General features: G+C 38.8%; 1 long non-coding RNA gene across 1 annotated transcript; it reads right to left on the reverse strand.

Annotated features, from left to right (window-relative positions):
* Positions 1 to 10,190: 10,190 nt before the first annotated feature.
* On the reverse strand, positions 10,191 to 13,892 carry LOC119813271. The gene is made up of 3 exons (XR_005285166.1): positions 13,687 to 13,892; positions 13,522 to 13,577; positions 10,191 to 13,412 (listed from the first exon to the last, which is right to left on the reverse strand). It is a non-coding gene; the product is annotated as an uncharacterized LOC119813271 (long non-coding RNA).
* Positions 13,893 to 18,513: the final 4,621 nt, after the last annotated feature.

Below are 18,513 nucleotides of genomic sequence, written 5' to 3' on the forward strand. Positions count from 1 at the left end.
TAGGAGTAGCTGTTAGGGAGGCTTAGAGGGTTGTTTCATCTTGGATGGGCAACTCAAATACCAAGCAAGACAATGTAAGATAGTTTCAAAACAATCATTTGTTGTGTGTGTCTTTGCTTTCTAGAGGGCTTGAAAGGCATGTTTTTACGAAAGGCAGAGAAGAGCTTGAAATCAACAGACTTACTTGTATAGCCTTCTATTAACTAAACTATATCAATAATGTAAAAAAGTAGGGGACAGGTGACAAACTGCAAGGTAATGCACAAAACAGTGAGGGAATGTTGCCGTCTACATAACCAACCTATGTTTATTTTTTTCTTCCAGAAATGTTTCAATTGGAAAATTAAATTTTTTCTCCTACTGTAATTTATTAGAATATCAGTCTCTGTCCAGACAGTCAAAATTTCAAAAATTTGGAATTAGAAATGAGAAGTTAGCAAAGAGGTCCCTGAATTATTCCCATGATATTCAACACATTAGAAGCAAAGATGATGTCTTTGCTAGGATCAATGCGAAGAATCCTCTGCCATTCTCACTTAAATGTCAATTTTGGTATGGTTGAAAACCAACCAACCAACCAACCAACCAACCAACCAACCAACCAACCAACCAACAAAAAGCCCAGAATGGTCTCATTCTCAGGGGGAGCTGGGAACGTTTATGCCTTTTAACTGGTTCTGCAGCAGCTTTACTCTTCCTCATTATACTCTGCCCACTCCCCAAATTCTTTAATATCCTATTAATTTCCTGAAAAAAAAGTGCTGGGTGTGAAAGCAGGCAGAGAGTATATCAGTGAGAGGTAAAGCAGATGAGGGCCTTCCAGTCTACTAACCCTTTATGTGACAAGGGAAGAATTTAAGAACCTTGAAAACGATGCATGAGCTAATCACACCCTGTGTCTAGCACAAAACCATCCCTCAGGCCCTTGCAGATAGATTTAAAGTGTATGAGTTGCATTGATTAAATAAGATATTCTTAATGAAACTATACTCATATTATATTTTCAGGTAAGAACACTATTTTGTTCTATAATCTATAATTTTGTTCTATAATTTATAGATATGTTTTTATTCAGTGCATAGAAAATCGAAGTTCTATGAATTGTTGAAGAGGGCTGCTTGTTCGTCCCAGCCACCGAGAATCAAAATAATCACACAGAAACTGTATTAATTACAGTTATTGGCTAACTCTTACATATTAATTTAACCCATCTCCATTCATCTGTGCATCACCATGAGGTCATGGCCTACCAGCAAAGTTTCAGCGCCTCTGTCTCCAGCGGCAGCTCCACGGCTTCTCTCTGACTCCGCCTTCCTTCTTCCTTGCTTTAGGCCAAGCTAGTTTCTTTATTCATTAACCAATAAAAGCAACACATAGACAGAAGGACCTCCCACACCAATAAATGACCCCTGTAAACTGCTAACCCACTGTCCCGTCTGAGCCAGGCTTGAGACATTCTCTGAGGCATCTAGTCTTAGCTGTAGAAATTAAAAATGCCTTGGGCAAAGTATGATAAATTGATCACTCTATTGACAAGTGTGCTTTGTGGAGAGAAGTTGAGAATCTGGTAACAAATTGTATTTGGTTTAACTGAGCATTAAAGTATTGAACACACCCCTTACAAGTATAGCTTTATACAAACTATTTCCAATTATTCCATTTTGGTGCTTGCAGCTTATGGGGAAAGAAGTAGAATGGGCTGGGTCTCCTTCAGTTACAGGAATATGAGTAAATCAGTGAAAATAAACGCTTCAATTTAGCATAAATTGCAGAAAAGTATTATTTTTCATTAAGAAAATAAAAACTGACTTATTCTACCTATTTCTGTGTAGTTTTTCCTGCCCCAAAACTTTTGAGGTAAATAATTTTTGACTTGCTTCTAGAAGCAATCTCCTACAGTCTTTTGTTGTAACTAAAGGCACGCTGCATTAGGACAAAAGGAACTTCAGAATGTAGACGAGCTAACAAAGGGTTAAGCAGCAGAGCAGCAATGCTATCATTTGAACAGAACATTTAAACCAACTAAGTACACTGACTACTGCTATTATTTATTTTCTTTCTAGTCTAGGGATTTTTTTTTCTCTTTTTAATCTGCCAGAAGGGAACCTTCAGGAGTTGAGCCTTAACATTGTTCCTAAGACTTGAATTTATTTTTTAATTAGGGTTAGAATAAAAATAAATGTTCGCCTTTTGGAGCCGTGCAAGTTTAGGGAGATAAAAACCAAAAGAGAAAACGACTTCCCCATCTGCAAAGATTTACTGCTAATCTGTGCTATAAAAGAAAGTTTTGAAAAAATATAAAACAAAAAGCTTTCGAAGTGGTCAAAGACGAATGTAAAGTGATATATTTTAGACCGGAGAGATGGTGTCACTTAGCTCTGTCACTGTTGCCTGTTTATTGTGTTTGTCTGGTTGGCCTGGCAACCAGCTCATGGCATTTCACTCATTTTATAATGTTCCTGTAAATGTTAGGTAGGTCTGGATTTATTATACACTGTCAACACCTAAAATGGAACCCACTGCTTAACGCAGTTCATTTGGCTGCATGCCCCTGCCTCTTTAGAAAAAAAAAAAGAAAGAAAGTGTGTGTGTGCATGTGTGTTAAGAAAAAAAAAAAAAAAAAAGCCTGTAGTGAATCCAACAGAAATGTAGCCTAGACAAAACTAGTAGTTGGGTGGTACAGGCAGTGTCAAAGGATCATTTGAGCTCTGTAGCTGTTGTGTTGTTGGGCGGGAACTTGTGAGTCACAGTATTTGTGACTTGGATTTAGAGGGACGGAGTACCGAGAACCGTATTTATTGCTGAATTTATCATCCCCAAAGAAACCAGATGGGAATCACTGTTGTTCAGAAAGGCCTCTGAGCCACCAGGGGATGAATCACAAGGCCATTAGAAACCCGGATGGTTTTCTGTCCTTATAAATAGGCTGATTTCATCTGACTACTGTATGACCAAGCACTTTTGATGGAGTCCCAAAAGATAGCATCCTAGAGAAGCCAATTGGTAGGACCTGATACAGCTCAGGCATTAAGGTGAATGGATTCGAAGCGCCAAAGTGCTTCAGAAATGTTGAAGGGAAATGTGATACTCTACTCAGAACCAGTGACAGCAAAACCAACCTACCAGTAATGACAGCATCAGGCAAGTACCTCTGTTGCCTGACTCACATACTGAGTCTGTTCGGTCAATACTGTTTAGGAAGCAGGAATGGCAATTAGATAAGGATGGACCTTTATCTACAATGCTGGTCAGTGTAAATAAATCCTCCTCTCTTTTAGCTACTAGGGATCAGTAGGATCATCTTGCTACCACGCCACTGTATATTTTACACTTGATGATTGAGTGTCTAGGACAAAATGTAAGTTTTCAGAAAAAGTGTCATGTACTTTTGAGCTCTGCTTAAAGGAATTTTCTAGTTTCTATATTTGATGAGTACCTTTCCATTATAAAAAAAATTAAGTGAAACCAATGGAAAGGATTTTAATGAAAAAACTTACTATCAGCATTAAATTTAAAAGTTAAGCTATTGTGTGTTCAGTGCTATGACTTAAATAATTATTATCACCATAGAAATTTTAAATTATGTCATAGAAACACACTTCTAAACAGACCATACCACTGAAAGTAACTTCTTGTTCCCCTCTTTATATCCAACTTGTGTTTCATGAGTTAATCACTAAAGGCAATCATACATGCAAAGACCTTTATTTATTTTATTGTAAGTTGTGTAATGTTTCCAACATGAATCAATGCATAATATTGAGATATATAATTTTTAATCATACCCATTAGTAATTGATATGAAAGCATGAGACTTTGGCTATCATATTAAAACCCATTTCCCATGTTACAGAATGGCTAGCTTATAGACGAGTTCCCATCAACATGACTGGAATGAATGAGGATATGGAAGTAAATTTCAACTCATAAATAGATAATTGCTATTTCATGTAAAGGGATTTCTGTGAAGGTCAAGTTATATTACATAAATTTGCATTATAAACCCTGGGAGGTCCGCCCTTTGCTGAAGGGTAAGGAGAAGTGGACCTGGGGGTGGGGGTAGCGATGGGGTGAAGGGCCTGGGTGGGGAAAAGAGAGGGGGGAACTTCAGTCAGGATGTAACATATAAGAAAAGAATAAAATTTAAAAAGTAAAACATTAAAAAATTTAAAAAGACTCCACATGCCTCTTCTTGTCCCTGCATATTGGCCTCTGTTACTTCCATTCCATACGTATCCCATTTGGGGGATGGTCCTATGCAGTTGTGCATCTCTCTGGAGGTCTGCATCTCTTGATGTCCCCATTTACTTGACTTCTCTGTATCAACACTCACGTCATTGTCCAAGGAATCCCACCCTGTCCCTCGTATGTTGAATTTCAACTCTCCCTATCCATTTCTCTTGCCCCATTTCATCCTCTATTTTGCTCACATGGGCATTTTTTACCCCCTGCTTAATCTTTATAATTATTATCTGTTTCCTCTATATTTTTATTTCTCTGTTCTATTTCCAATAACTGGTATATGTTCCCCAATAAGCAATTAAAGATATTTGTTTAATTTTTACCATGTGTGTCCTTTTGTGTATATGTGTGGGTGCACCATGTGAGTGCAGGAGGGAGGAGAGGGTGCTGGATCCCCTGGAACTGGAGTTATAGGTAGTTGGGAGCTGATGAATGTCAGTCCTGGGAACCGAATTGAGGCTGTCTACAAGAGCAGCAAGCGCTCTTAACCACTAAGCCATCTCAACAGCACCTCGACAGGCAAACATATATCAAACAAATAAAATTCTTTAAAACATACTCCAGGCGTTGATGCCATAGTACAAAACGGTATTGAAAAAGAGTGTTAACAAAAGGAGAGCCCATTCCAAGGGACAGAAAGCGTATGGATTTGAATTGAAAGGAAGGCATGGAGGATCTGGGAAGAGATGAGTAGAGAAAACTGTAATCAGAACATACTATATGGAAAAAATCTATTTTCAATTTTAAAAAGTGGAAAAAGATCTGTGTACTTGTACTATAACTTTAGGTGAGTTATTTAAACACTCTGAAACTTAGTTCTTTACCATATGCCATATAAACAATACTGTTAACCATATAGGTTCATTAGAGGTCAAAGTATAATAATCATCTAGTAGAGTATTTTACGAACAGTAGACTTTTGATAAACACTAATTCATTTTTAGTCAGCATACATTAAATTAAATGTAAGTCCTTTAAAATAGCATATATGGAAGATAGAGTATAAAGTAAATGCTAAATCATAAATGGTATTACAAAATAATCAACCAATACATTATCATATACTAACATGAGACAAGCCATCCATGGCTCCCCTGAGACCATTAAAATGAGATTAATTCCATCACACATCAAGTCTTTAAAGTGAATTGATTTATTTTCTTCAACTCCAACTTATTGTATTACTTTGAAAAGGCTTCTCATGTGATTTGCAAACAACCAAGTTGTGATGCCTTCTACTCCCTTGGTCAAGATGAAATCTCTTTATAGGGTCTATGTTTTTCCAAACACAACATCAGCCTACAAAAGGCCGATTTCTCTCTTATCTGCAAACAATGGTGTTAAGAAATTTGCCCACTTTAAAAGAGAGTCTTGTCACATCTTACCTCCTGGCCCTGTTCATTTTAGTTCTTGGTAACTCCTTCAATAAATGCGATAAAGAAATGTTTGAGACTCAACCCATCAAGGCTTCACAGATGAGATCAAGTCGTAATTCTTGGTGACAAACAGGGTAAATACATGGGGAGTTTGTTTAGGCTTTGTTTGGAAATGACGAAGTAGCCTGTGAAAACAAAATTTAACAGGCCCATTAAAGTCTTCTGTCTCCATCACTAATGTGAACTTAGCTTGTATGCTGCTTGTTATGGACTATAAACGGCAATGGCGGGGTCTTTTATTCCATAGTGTTATAAAATGTCCTGGCTTTGGCTGCACATAGACTTTCTAAACTCAACAAAGATAATGTGCTTATTTTATATTTAAATAAAGGCAATGATTCTAAAATCATAATGGGCAGATAAGCATATTATATTGGAAGGTATGTGCGTGCATTAAAGAAAACATAAAATTCCATGCTGATACATATGTTTTTACTAGATGGTGGACTATGCTGGTAGCACGATTCACAATTTCAACTTGCTTTTTAGTCCGTCTATCCACAGAATTTCTGACGGCAGGATGGCAGGGCCAGCTTGGTAGAGTCATGACTACTCTTCTTAATTACTTCACAATTTGCTCACTGGTTTGGGGTAATTGGAACAATTTGCTTGCAGAAACCTGTGAGGAATCAGATGTTAATTGACTTTGTCTTGTGTAATCAGCCTCGCAAAGAAACAGGACCTCTATCCCCACCCCTACCCCTCACCCCATCACCATTTCTTAAGCTATGTGCTGGCATCCCGTGATCCTGTGGAAAGAAAACACACAGGCAGTTGCCGGGGTATTGACTCGCCAAATCAGATTATGCCTCTGACGCTGAATGGAGAGATTCCAAGAATTAGCAGAGGGGCCCAGGGAAAATCCTGAGAAATATGAAATGACATGAGAAAGACTTTCTATGATTTATGTACAAGGAGCTGCATAAAGAAAACGAATTAAAGTCACAGCTCCGCGCTGTCTGGTGATGCCGCTGTGCGACAGAGCCATGCAGGAGTAAAATGCAGCTTCGCTTGCCTCACGGCTGCATCCGCTGGCTTTTCAGGGCTGTCTCATCATGCACGCTTAACATGCCTTTTCACTTGACATTGGTGTTCTGGCGCCTGACTTTTCTTTCTGGGCTTCCTTTCCGACACCTCCTTGCCCTACCGCAGAGAAAAACAGATGTGAAGACGTCTGCATTATCTAAGAGCTTGTGCATCAGCAGACAGTCTTTAAAAATAGCTTTACACGTAACATCCCATTTCCACACACACGATTCAATAGACCTATGAGTGTTTTAGTGGGAGATGGAAAAGGGAAGCTAGGACAAACTACAGTCATTTAAATAACACTCTTTTTTTCTTAGTATAAGTAGATTTCTCTTCTGTCCTTTAGTCCCTGAATTTATACTCTTCAGTTGCCCTCCGTTCCTGCATCCCTCCACCCTTTCTTAAGCAATTTTGATACCTTTTACACGTGACACAGTCGCGCTTAATCTTTGTAATAAAAATTCAGGCATTTGGTGTACGTGCAAGTGTGGACTGCTGTGTTGGTCTCTCCAGGTCTTAAATTCTTTGACTCTGTGTGTTTTAAAGTGAGATTGACTGAAATTTTCCTGACGTCAGCACCCATTGACTCCCCAGACAAGATCTAATTCGATGACAATCTGATCTCTTTTGTTTCCGTTTAAAGTTATTTCTCTCAGTGATTTTCTTTCTTCTTTTTGTTTTCATAATCTCCTTCCATGTTTAGCCTCAAGAGTTCTTAGATTCATAGTATGACTTGGGATATAAGCTTTTCATTCTCCTCTAAATTTAAGTGAACTAGTATTGATCTTGAATATTTGGAGATGTGAATGAGTCCTGCGTGGCTGGTATTTCATTTTGTAGAATACTTTGAAAGCATACATTTTTAAATAGGTATAGTTTTAGGTCATTTTAGTATATTCTTTCTAAGAATTAATTCATGGGATGCTATTTTTAAAATCTGTTTTAAATCCATGTTTGTAGCTATGTACCATGTACATTCATAATTTTCATTTTTGATTGCTCTTTAAAGATGTATATCATGTTACACAAAATAAGATGCAGCTTCCTAAAGATCAGACACCCTCAAAAGCACATGATGTCTATTCTGTGCCTTCCCTTTCTGATCTAATATCTTAGTTTTATAAGTAGCAGCATATAATCAACTTTTTTCTCTTTTTGCCACTGTTGATCTTAAGCTTCCTTTGGAAGATATTCTTCTTCTTTTCCTTGAAGTACATATGTATTTTTATTGTCTTGAAATAGTTTTAATTCAGCCTATGAGTGGAAAGGTTGCTTTTATATCTGAAAATACTATTTATTTTTATTCCAATTTATACTTTTGTTGTTGCTTGTAAGCAATCAGCCTGGTTCTTATTCCCTTATCAGTAAGATTTTCTTTTTCTCTGCTAATGTTGCCTCTAATGTATGACAACATGACATTTTAATATGAATGCTTGCTTATACAATCAAGACTATCTGCGACAAAAACACCAGGGTAATTTAAACTCTTTAAAAAATATCTATTATACGCCTTATTTAATTTTATATAAACAGAATTTTAATATTTATTTAGCACGGCATATATACGTATACATGCTGTCTATAGACGCATACATAGATCAAACACTTTTACCGTATGAATTTTATTTAGACAAATAAATAATGAAAATAATAAAAGGTTCTTAAATTTCTGGTTCTCTGAGAGCGTACTTATTTGGAGATTTTGCAGTTTAATAGCATACTCAGGAGAATATTTTTAAATCATCACCCTCGTGTAATGCCATATGAATAGGTCATGAAAACCCTTTTGATGCCCTGCCAAGTTTTGCAACCCAGGGAAGGGGTTCTGAATGAGGGTATATGTACTGAGTGCTTAGCACAACCCAACCTTACCACTTAGGATGGCTGTCCATGCTATTCCTCTGCTGTTTACTCCACATAGGGACTACTTGTGGAAAGGACCGGCAAGAAAGAGCACAGAGGTTTGGAGGGAGTTCAGAGAGAAGGAATGATGATTAGAGGCCGAGAAAACCAGAACTTTGAGAAAAGATAAAAGGAACTGGGTTTATGCAGCCCGAAGAACAAGTCACTGAGGAGCCCTTTAATGCTATTTTTCAAGTTAGTATAGAATGCAGAGGTTCGTGAAACTCATCCAGAGAATATAGCTTTTCTGCTTAGATTGGGCACAGAGTTTGCCATGATTAGCTTTCTAATGATGGCTATTGGTCAATGTTTTATGTTCTGGGTTGGGTCAGAGACCATGTTGCTGTAGTCTTGCCCGAGCCACTACTCTCAATTTCAAGTAGAATGCATTAGCTTTTCCTAGTAATTTGCAATTCCTATGCGTACTAATACTAGCCTCGTTTTCTTGGTCTTTTTATGTGAGATCTGGGGATTGGAATGCAGCTCCTCATTGCTTGTGTTGTGAATACTCCACCCACTGATGTATGTCTTCAGCCCAGATTCATTACTGAGAAATAAAACAATTTTTTGAAAACTCACTGCTGAAAGTTAGTGGAAGGAGCAATTCTTGTGATCCTTGTGAAATTCTGAAGGATTTTTTTTTTCTGGATGTCTCTGCGCTCTGGGCATATTCACCTGCCCTGTTATAATGAAGGACAACAAGCAAAATCACTTGGATATTTATGAAAATTTACCAAAGTATAAGTAATTGAAAGTAGTCAATATGACAGATGTTATTGATTCTTACATGTAAAACACTTTCATGTTCAATTGATTTGATAAGAAGGATTATGAATAACATGAATCAGATTTTTTAATATATATATGTTTTATTAAAAATTTCTACCTCCTCCCACCTCCCTCCCCTCCCCCTACCTTTCCAGGTCAAAGAGCAGTCAGGGTTCCCTACTTTATGGGAAGTCCAAGGTCCTCCCTGCTCCCCCCAGGTCCAGGAAGGTGAGCATCCAAATAGACAAGGCTCCCACAAAGCCTGTCCATGCAGTAGAATCAAAACCCAGTGCCATTGTCCTTGGCTTCTCAGTCAGCCTCTACCGTCAGCCACATTCAGAGAGTCCGGGTTGATCACATGCTCCATCAGTCCCATTCCAACTGGCCTTGGTGATCTTCCATTAGATCAGTCCCACCGTCTCAGTGGGTGGACGCACCCCTCACAGTCCTGACTTCTTTGCTCATGTTCTCCCTCCTCATGCTCCTCATTTGGACCTTGGGAGCTCAGTCCAGTGCTCCAATGTGGGTCTCTGTCTCTATCTCCATCCATCGCCAGATGAAGAAAAACATATAGTTATCCTCCTTGATATTGGAAGTGGACAAGATTCTTGGGAAGGGGTTGGGGAGCACGGGGGGTGGAGGGGTGGGGATAAGGGGAGATGGGGAGAGAGAAGGGAGAAGGGGAGGATGGGGAGAGCTTTGAGGGAATGGGATGGTTGGGATGGAGGAGGGTTGGATATGGGAGCAGGGTTGTAGATATCTTAATTAAGGGAGCCATTTAGGGTTGGCAAGAAACTTGACTCTAGAGGGATTCCCAGCTGTCCAAGGAGATGTCCCCAGATTGTTCCTTGAGCAGCAGAGGAGAGGGTGCCTGAACTGGTCTTGTCCTATAGTCACACTGATGAATATCTTGCATATTACCATAGAGCCTTCATCTGGTCATGGATGAATCAGATTTTTAAACCAAGAGATCAAGTTACTTATTTGCTAAAGTACAAAGTGAATTTTCTAGGGAGGGTACAATAGGAAGTCAAACCAAAATGCGTTCTCCTGACTCCTCAGATGCTGAGCATGTCACCAGCTTGTGCCACCGAGATAAAGACAAATGAAAGGATACCGAAGATGAATGCCAAGGTGGAGGTCATGAGGTTCATTTGATAGATATAAAAATAGATTTTCTATGTTATATTTTAATGATATAAATAGAATTGACAGAAATAGGATACTGCACTGAGTGTCACAGATAACAAATGTTTGAATTAGGATCCTGCAACATGGCAGAGAAGATGGACTGGCATGGGAAAGAGACATAAGAGAGTTGAAGAGATTTGTAAATGATTGAGGTAAAGGGTAGGAAGCCAACCAGATGAAAACTAACTCCAAAATTTCAAATGTGGATGGCTACAGGAATGGTAGCTCCATTGACAGAAAGAGGGAATTCAGCCAGCTAGTGCATTTAGCTCCATGTGAGGGGTGGGAACAGGGAAGGGGCTCCAGTGTTTCATACGCTCACATGGCCATAAAGATCTCACGGGGCATAGAGGTCATGTTTCTGAATGGAAGACAGCCTGAAGTTAACGTTCCTCAGATGATCAGGAACATTTTTATACTGGTCTCTGAAAATGAGGAAGGATTATAAAAACATTACTCCAAGTAGAACTTCGCCATCTCCTCTAAGCAAATGGACATCTTTTTATACAACTTGCGAAGATCTTTCCTCTGCTACTTACAGTGAACTTTTTACCTCATTCATGAGGAAGGATATCTGATGCCTTTCATATATGAATCTTGTATTGGAATTACAGCACTGGTTCTAATCTCCCTCTTTTCTGAAACCTCAGGGTTTTCTCCAACACATTTCATTGGTTGTGATTTTCCAAAACATCAGTGGTTGTAATTTTTAACAATCAAGTTTTTTATAGAATGTATTATTTTTTTGAAAAGATTCTAAATCACCCGACAGGTGCAGATCTTTGGAAAGGAGAAGTGAGAGCTTAATGGGATCGCTCAGACTAAACTTTTACTAAACCTAGAAGCTCCACTGTATTTGTTGATGGTGATTGGGTCTAAATGCTTATGAACCTGGGATACTACCAAATATATTTTTTATAAAGTTAAGTAGTCACAAACTATTTAATAGATTGTATGATGACACCATTAGACTGTCTGAGAACGTTATGCAGTTAAGAAATGTGCACGTAGCATATGGAATGTGGTGTAACTACAGATATATGTGCAGATGTGTCTGCAGAGAACACAGGAGGACACTGGGGAGTTCATCTTCCTTACCCTCTGTCTTATTCCCTTGAGATAGATAGGTCTCTCACTGGACTTGGATCAAGACTGGCAGTTAGCAAGATCCAGAGATGTTTTCCCACCCCGACACATATGTAACCACACCTGACTTTTTACATAGATTCTGGGGATTTGAACTCCGGTTCTGATACTTGTGCAGCAACTGCTGTTACCTGCTGAGGTATGAGCCCAGTCTTAATTCACCTTTAAAAATTCCGCAAGCATTATAAGAATACTAGCCCTATAAAGTAATAGTGGTAATCAGAATAGAGAGTATATGATTAACTGATTCTGCATAATTACATAGTGTCTTATTTTAATAGGTGATCTTAAATGATGTGTGTGCTAAATCGACTTCTAGGGTTATTAAAACTGAGCAAATTGAAATCAACCTTTTTTTCTCATCGCATAAATAATACAAAAGAAAAGGGAAGTATAAGGGACACTTATCATTGCATCATATGATAGGTCAGATCCCAAAATACATCATTACTGCCGAGCCTAGGATTGATTGGGGTAATTGGAAACGGTCTGGGGAAATAGTCCTTCTTGCTTGGTAAAGTTAGAGAAGGTGAGCCTTACTCAGTTCCTTGATATCAGGGACAGAGTTCATAGCAACCACCTCAGCCTGACAGTTATGGGCACATCACACACATTGACTGTTTCCTAGTCCCCCCTCCCCTCCCTTCCTAGCCTCATACCCACCTACCTGTTTTCTCTCACGCTCAATCTAGTCTTCTCTTTCATGACCTCAGATAGATTATCTTGGTTTAGAATTGACTTAAAGTTCTTTCTAGAAGTTGATGTGATGGAGTACATCATATCCTTTAATACCATGTTTCTTAGTCTGTCTACACTTGTATTTGAAGACCACCCTAGACCCCATAAGCCTACTTAACATTAAATCTATCTAAGTTCAATTCAGATTTGCTGAGTCTGGTGGTTCATGGCTACAGTCTAACTCTTCCCCAATCAAAACATAAGAGAATACTTGGAATATTCATCTGTGTTTCAGTACTCACAACATCCACTTCCGGTAAAGAAGGTATTGGAGGCAAACATTCACATTTTTGGTCCTGCACAGTTTAGACTTTATATTTTTTTTTTTATTCCCAGAGTTTTATTCTCTAATCTGACATTTCCTGATAGTCCATATCCTGAAAGAAATTCTGGAGAATTGGAAAGTGAGTAGAGCCAGAACAAGAGCACTTCAAAAGTGTATCAGAGGTAAACGATAGAGAAGACCCAAAGCCGCAGAGTGCCTGCAACTACCAAGAGAGCACTTGGCACTCTGCCATTGCAGCGCTTGAGTGAGAAATGGATCCAGGCAGATCTGTTCTGCAACATAGAGATGGGGCACCTAAGCTTGGGGACCAGACGACAGAACAATTTCTTTGAAATCTAACTAGAAGAAAACCATACCCTCTTTCCATTGCAGGGAGATTTTTAGCTTAGTAATTCTCTGTGGTGTGAGAGTTACTTTGTATGCACACACACACACGCATGCACGCACAGACACACACAAGAAGCAAGACACTTCTAAATCTCCTACAACTCAGCTAATCCTTCAACACAGAAAATGCAACCAAGTTGAACTCAGTTGAAGAGGCAGACCCATTAAGAACTGATTGATCCTGGAGCTGGAGAGATAGAGCTTCTGCAGGGATCCCAGTTAGGGTCTCAGTATCCATGTCGGTTGATAGCTCCAGGGGGATCAAACTCCCCAGACCTGAAAGATACCTGCACTCACAACACAGACATACGCACATAATTAAAAATTAAATACATATCGTCTCAAAAGCTGATTGTACCAAAATTCATGTGCTTCTCATCTATTTGCTCCCCTTACCGTCCTGTCTCCTTGTTTCTACCCTCTGGCTGCAGTTTGAATAAAGATGCTTTCTTCTTTCATATCGAAAAGGAAGCAAGAGTAAAACATTTAAGATGATGTGACTCCATGACCAGAAGCCAATGAGTGTTTCATAATTCTAAGGTCATTCTTCGTGTAATCTACCTTGTGCCCGGCAGCAGGTAAAAGGCAGGAAATTTATTAAAGTGTAAACCTGCGTTAGCAAATGAAACCCCTCCACGGAGGCTGAGCCTGAAGGGCAAAGAAAAGGAAAGAGGAAGGTTTGCGACTGAGAGAGAGCTAAGAGAAGAGGTTGCCATGCACTTCTTCTACATCTCCTTTTAAACCAGTTTTCTTTTCCATTGCTTTTGAGTTTTGAGGAGCAATGTGGAGATTGACTAATGCAATTATTGCATTTGTTTGTGTTTTTTGCAAAATTTGCTGAACTAAGTGGTCAAAGTTCATCCAGGAGAAATAGAATATTGATGTCCGTGGTTAATTTTAACCCCCATCGATTTGCCTGTTCACACTGATTTTTGTTTCCAAGTGTCAAGAATGTGTTTCAGTTCTTCCTTTAACTAGGGATCAATTATAGCCCGTGATGCACCCCTGGAAAAAGGCACAGAGCAGAACGCTTACATCTGATTTCCAAACGAAAGGTTATCTCATCATCAGCTCACAGATATATATATATATATATATATGTATATATATATATATATATATATGATATTTATCTTTCACAACTGTTCTCATCATTTTCTCTGTCTCAGCCTTGGCCACCAAGAACGCATTCACAGCTATCCTGTCTCTTTCTCCACGCTCCTTGTTAAGTTAGTATCTGATCAGAGCTCTTTCTGATTCTTCACTCAGTAACCTAAGGACCAGAACACCAGGAAATAAACTTTTGCTAAAGCACATGAAGAGGTTACTTTATATTTCTCAAAGTTACAAACGCTTTTGTATGCCCTGTTCTTCTAAGCTAGTGCTCTACATTATTGCTATTTTTACTGTCGGAGGCTCTGCTTGACAGGTCTATAACTGAAACTTGCTTTGAGCTGATATGTGTCCTGGTGGCCTTGTTTTGCTATTTATAAATATTGCAGCCAGACTTTTAAATGGACATTATAGGCGAAAATAGAACTGGACTGCTAACATTTAATTTTCTGTGTAAAATAAAAGAAGTCGCACAAAGCCAGAGCATTGGTTGGGTGTGTTGGGGGAGTTCCCAGGGGGTATATATCACCCTGTGTGGCTTTCATTTTCTTGGTGAAAATTGATTTAATGTGTAACATTATTAGATTAATCAAGTTCCTTTGGAAGAAGCCATCTCGCCAAAGAGAGTTTAGTTTGATTCAGTCACTCTGCTCTGTTCTGGCCCTTGCAGGAGTTCTCCACCATGAAGGGAAGATTGGGGAAAACGGTGGGGGTTAAAACCAGCAACAGCCTCTCTTAGTATGAAACCAGGCTTCCTCGAATTACTCCCATGGGAGAAAGGAATGCTTCTTTGTAAAGATATGCCTGGGAAGTTCAAGCAGCCATCCATTGCTCCTTCACATCTAGATGGCATTTCTTTCTTTGTTTTTCTGTCATAAAACATACTTAGAAACCTTGCCCAGCCTTCCACTGATGTCCTTTAAGACTTAATAACTTTTATTTTTGTTTTGTAGTAGAAAGACAAATTGAACGATTTGTTACTTCCTGAATGTCCTAAGATATTCCTATCTGTGGAAAACTCGTTTTCAATTTGTGTAGTCCTTCTTCAGTGGATTGCCAAAAATTCTGAGTCAAGTGACCCGGGTTCAAATGTCAGCTTCTTAATTGAATCCTTCAATGAATTCTGCCACTCTCTGCCTGTTTCTTTGTTTCTTGAATGGAAATATTATAACTACCTATATTCTTGGATTCATACAGGTTAAAAATCTGTATTAATACAGTACACACACTTAAATGACAAGAAAATATCTGGTTCTTTTTGGTGTTTTAGAGACAGGGTTTCTCTATAGCTTTGAAGCCTGTCCTGGAACTCACTATGTAGGCCAGGCTGGCCTCAAACTCACAGAGATCCGCCTGTCTCTGCCTCCTGAGTGCTGGGTGTACACCCCCACCGCCCGGCTATAAAGAAAATATCTCAAGGACCACAAATTTAGAATTGGGAAGGGGATAGACTTTTAAAAAGTTTATTTTTTTGAGAATTTCATACATGAATATATTTTGTTCAAACCCACCAGACTCACTTCTCTCCAGTTTGTTCTGTTTCCTCCACCACTTTTGCTTCTCAGCTTCATGTATGGATCCATTTTCCACAATGTGTGTGTACATATATGCACACACATATATATGTACACACATATGTATATTTATGTACACATACATATATACCCCATATGTACTCTTATATTCCGTATATATGGTGTTTCATGTATACGTATATATATATATATATATATAAATATATATATATATATTCCATATATATGATGCTTTGTGTTGGTTTTTGTTCTTTATTTTATCTGCCTGGGAATCAATGTGACTTTTAATTTTGTCTTCCTAGACAAGTGTTTAACTAATTCCATCAAAATTAAGATGCTGCTTCTGAGCCCCTTTACCACCAAGCTTGAAGATTCTCTCCGCTGTGTATTTAATAAAGTCTCTAGGTTTAATGCTAAGTAACGTGTGAAGCAGGGCTTAGCAGCTCAAATGCTTCATCATCTTGCTGGTTATAGGAAATAAAATAAAGGCATAAATGTCACTGTTGGCATAGATATTGACTGAGTACAGAATAAATTTAAAGTTGTGGATTCACCAATGGCCTTATTGTAGAGAAAGATTGCTTATTCCAAAACTACGCAATTTAGGCAGGGTTGCAGAAGAAGATAGAGGTTTAGAATTGTGAAGAGTTAAGCTTCCGCTTACTCTATGGTTTAGAATGAGATTATTCTTTGCAGAAACAGCAAATGGATCAAGAAGTATGTCTATGCATTCAACTTTTCACGTTCTTCCTTTTCCTTTTCTTGGGTGATATAGTGTATGCAATTCATGCTCTAAAGAACACGGGGGAAGGGGTTGGTCTGCGGGTTTTCTGGCCTCTGGGCCTGGACTCTCGGTTTCTAACCTGCATGAAAGGGGGGGGGGGCGCTGTGCTTTTGGAGGTGAGGCGGCGAAGAGGTGGTTGACGTTTGATATTTCACAAAGTAGCAATTAGCTGATAACAGAAAGCAGTGGGGACTGCGTCTTGTTACCGTTCATTTCAGAAGTGCCGGGTCTGCTGTGGGTATCACTGTCATTAGGGCGTTCGTGGGCCGAGGTCACTTTGGTTCACGTGTTTTATACATTGGTCGCCTTCTCCTTGTGACTTGCCAAACAAGCCTTTTTATTTTTGCACACGTTTATGTTGATTTTGTGGTTTCTGAAATTGGGTTCTGGCTCCTGGAGGCCCCGGTTTCCACAGCAACTGGAGGCCTTATCTGCTACTGGTTCTTGGCAAGCAGACAACCAGGCCTTTCAGTTTACCTTGGGCAGTTTTTTTTTTTTTTCACTCTAAAAAAACCCCTTTTTCTTCTTCCCAATTTTTCCTACACCCTGTCATTTAAACATCACATAATTAATTGCGTACATCCTGTGCCACATGCAATTGCCACAGCTTTGAAGTCCCAATAGATCATTTTATAGAGCGGAGGGTGCCGTTTTAAGAGGGGAGGTGGGGTGGGAAAAGAAGAAGACCTGGCGCCAGGGCACGGCTGAGCTGCAAGGGGCGTACACGGCCTGGTCCAGGTATGATAAAGAAACCTGGGCGCTTTCTATTTGTTTTTCTGCGTTTCCTTCCCAAGCTGGTTATATAGGGAAGGCCTCAAGCTCCGGTTTGTTATTTCTCTCTCTGGAGCTATTCCTTTTCAAAACCAGCATAAACTGCCTCATTTGGTACTGACGTGAGGTTTGGGCAGTTTTATTTTTATTTTTTTTCCTATTTCAAACTGGAAAAAAATATGATTTAGCATCATGTCATTTACTGGCTGCTACTGATCCAGAAGCATTAAAAATAGGACAAAAATAAAGACAAAATTACCAATTCCTGTATTTAAACACTATTACATGATCTTACCAACTAGGCAGTTATATATATGCAATCTTTTCTCAATGAAAATATCACATATATGAGAATAAAGATTATAATCATAATGAGAAAGATAAATGTCCCCTTGATGAAGACAAGAAATTCCTATTTTTAAATTATATGTCTACGGTGCATGTTTTTATGTGAGTCATGTGTACATGTGATCATGCCATGTGTGTGTATGTGTGTGCTCAATGCACGTATGGCACGTATATGGCGGTAAAAGGACAGCTTGTAGGAGTTAGTTCTCTCCTTCCACTGCATTTGCTAAGGACTGAATACTGGTTGTCAGGCCTCTGTGCAATAGGCTATTACCTGCTCAACTATCTTGCCAGTCAAAACGGGGTAAAATTAGATTATTTTTGTCAGTTAGTCTTTAAGAGTTTGTGTTGTGTGTGTGTGTGTCCGTGTTTTTTTTTTTTTTTGAGAGAAGAAATAGATAAATACATTTCACTGATATCTTTGTTTTTTTTTTGAGGGGGGGTGGTTTAGGGGAATTACCACCCAACAATTTCTCAATGAATTTTCAGTGTTTTGTTTACTGTATGGAGTAAATGCTGTCAGATTCTTTTGTTAATAAAATTTAATGATGAAGACAAGTATTCTTCAATTTTACATACTCTTTTGTATCTTCTATTTTCTTCTTAGCATGCTTGAACTCCTTGGCTCTATTTCATGGGATATCACTTGCAACCACAGATTCAGCAGGTAAATCTTCTCCATCTTCTTCCATCTTCTGACATTTCTAAACATGCTGCTCATCTTAGGGTTTTTTTTTTTTTTTTTGGCTTGGTAGCCTATTGCCACAGGAATCTCTGCTTTCTGGTAGAGAAATAACACTGGACAAGTTATTAGACTTTGTTTTCTGAAAACTATTA

The sequence above is a fragment of the Arvicola amphibius genome, chromosome 4, assembly GCF_903992535.2.
Source record: "Arvicola amphibius chromosome 4, mArvAmp1.2, whole genome shotgun sequence".
In the NCBI taxonomy this organism is placed as follows: domain Eukaryota; kingdom Metazoa; phylum Chordata; class Mammalia; order Rodentia; family Cricetidae; genus Arvicola; species Arvicola amphibius.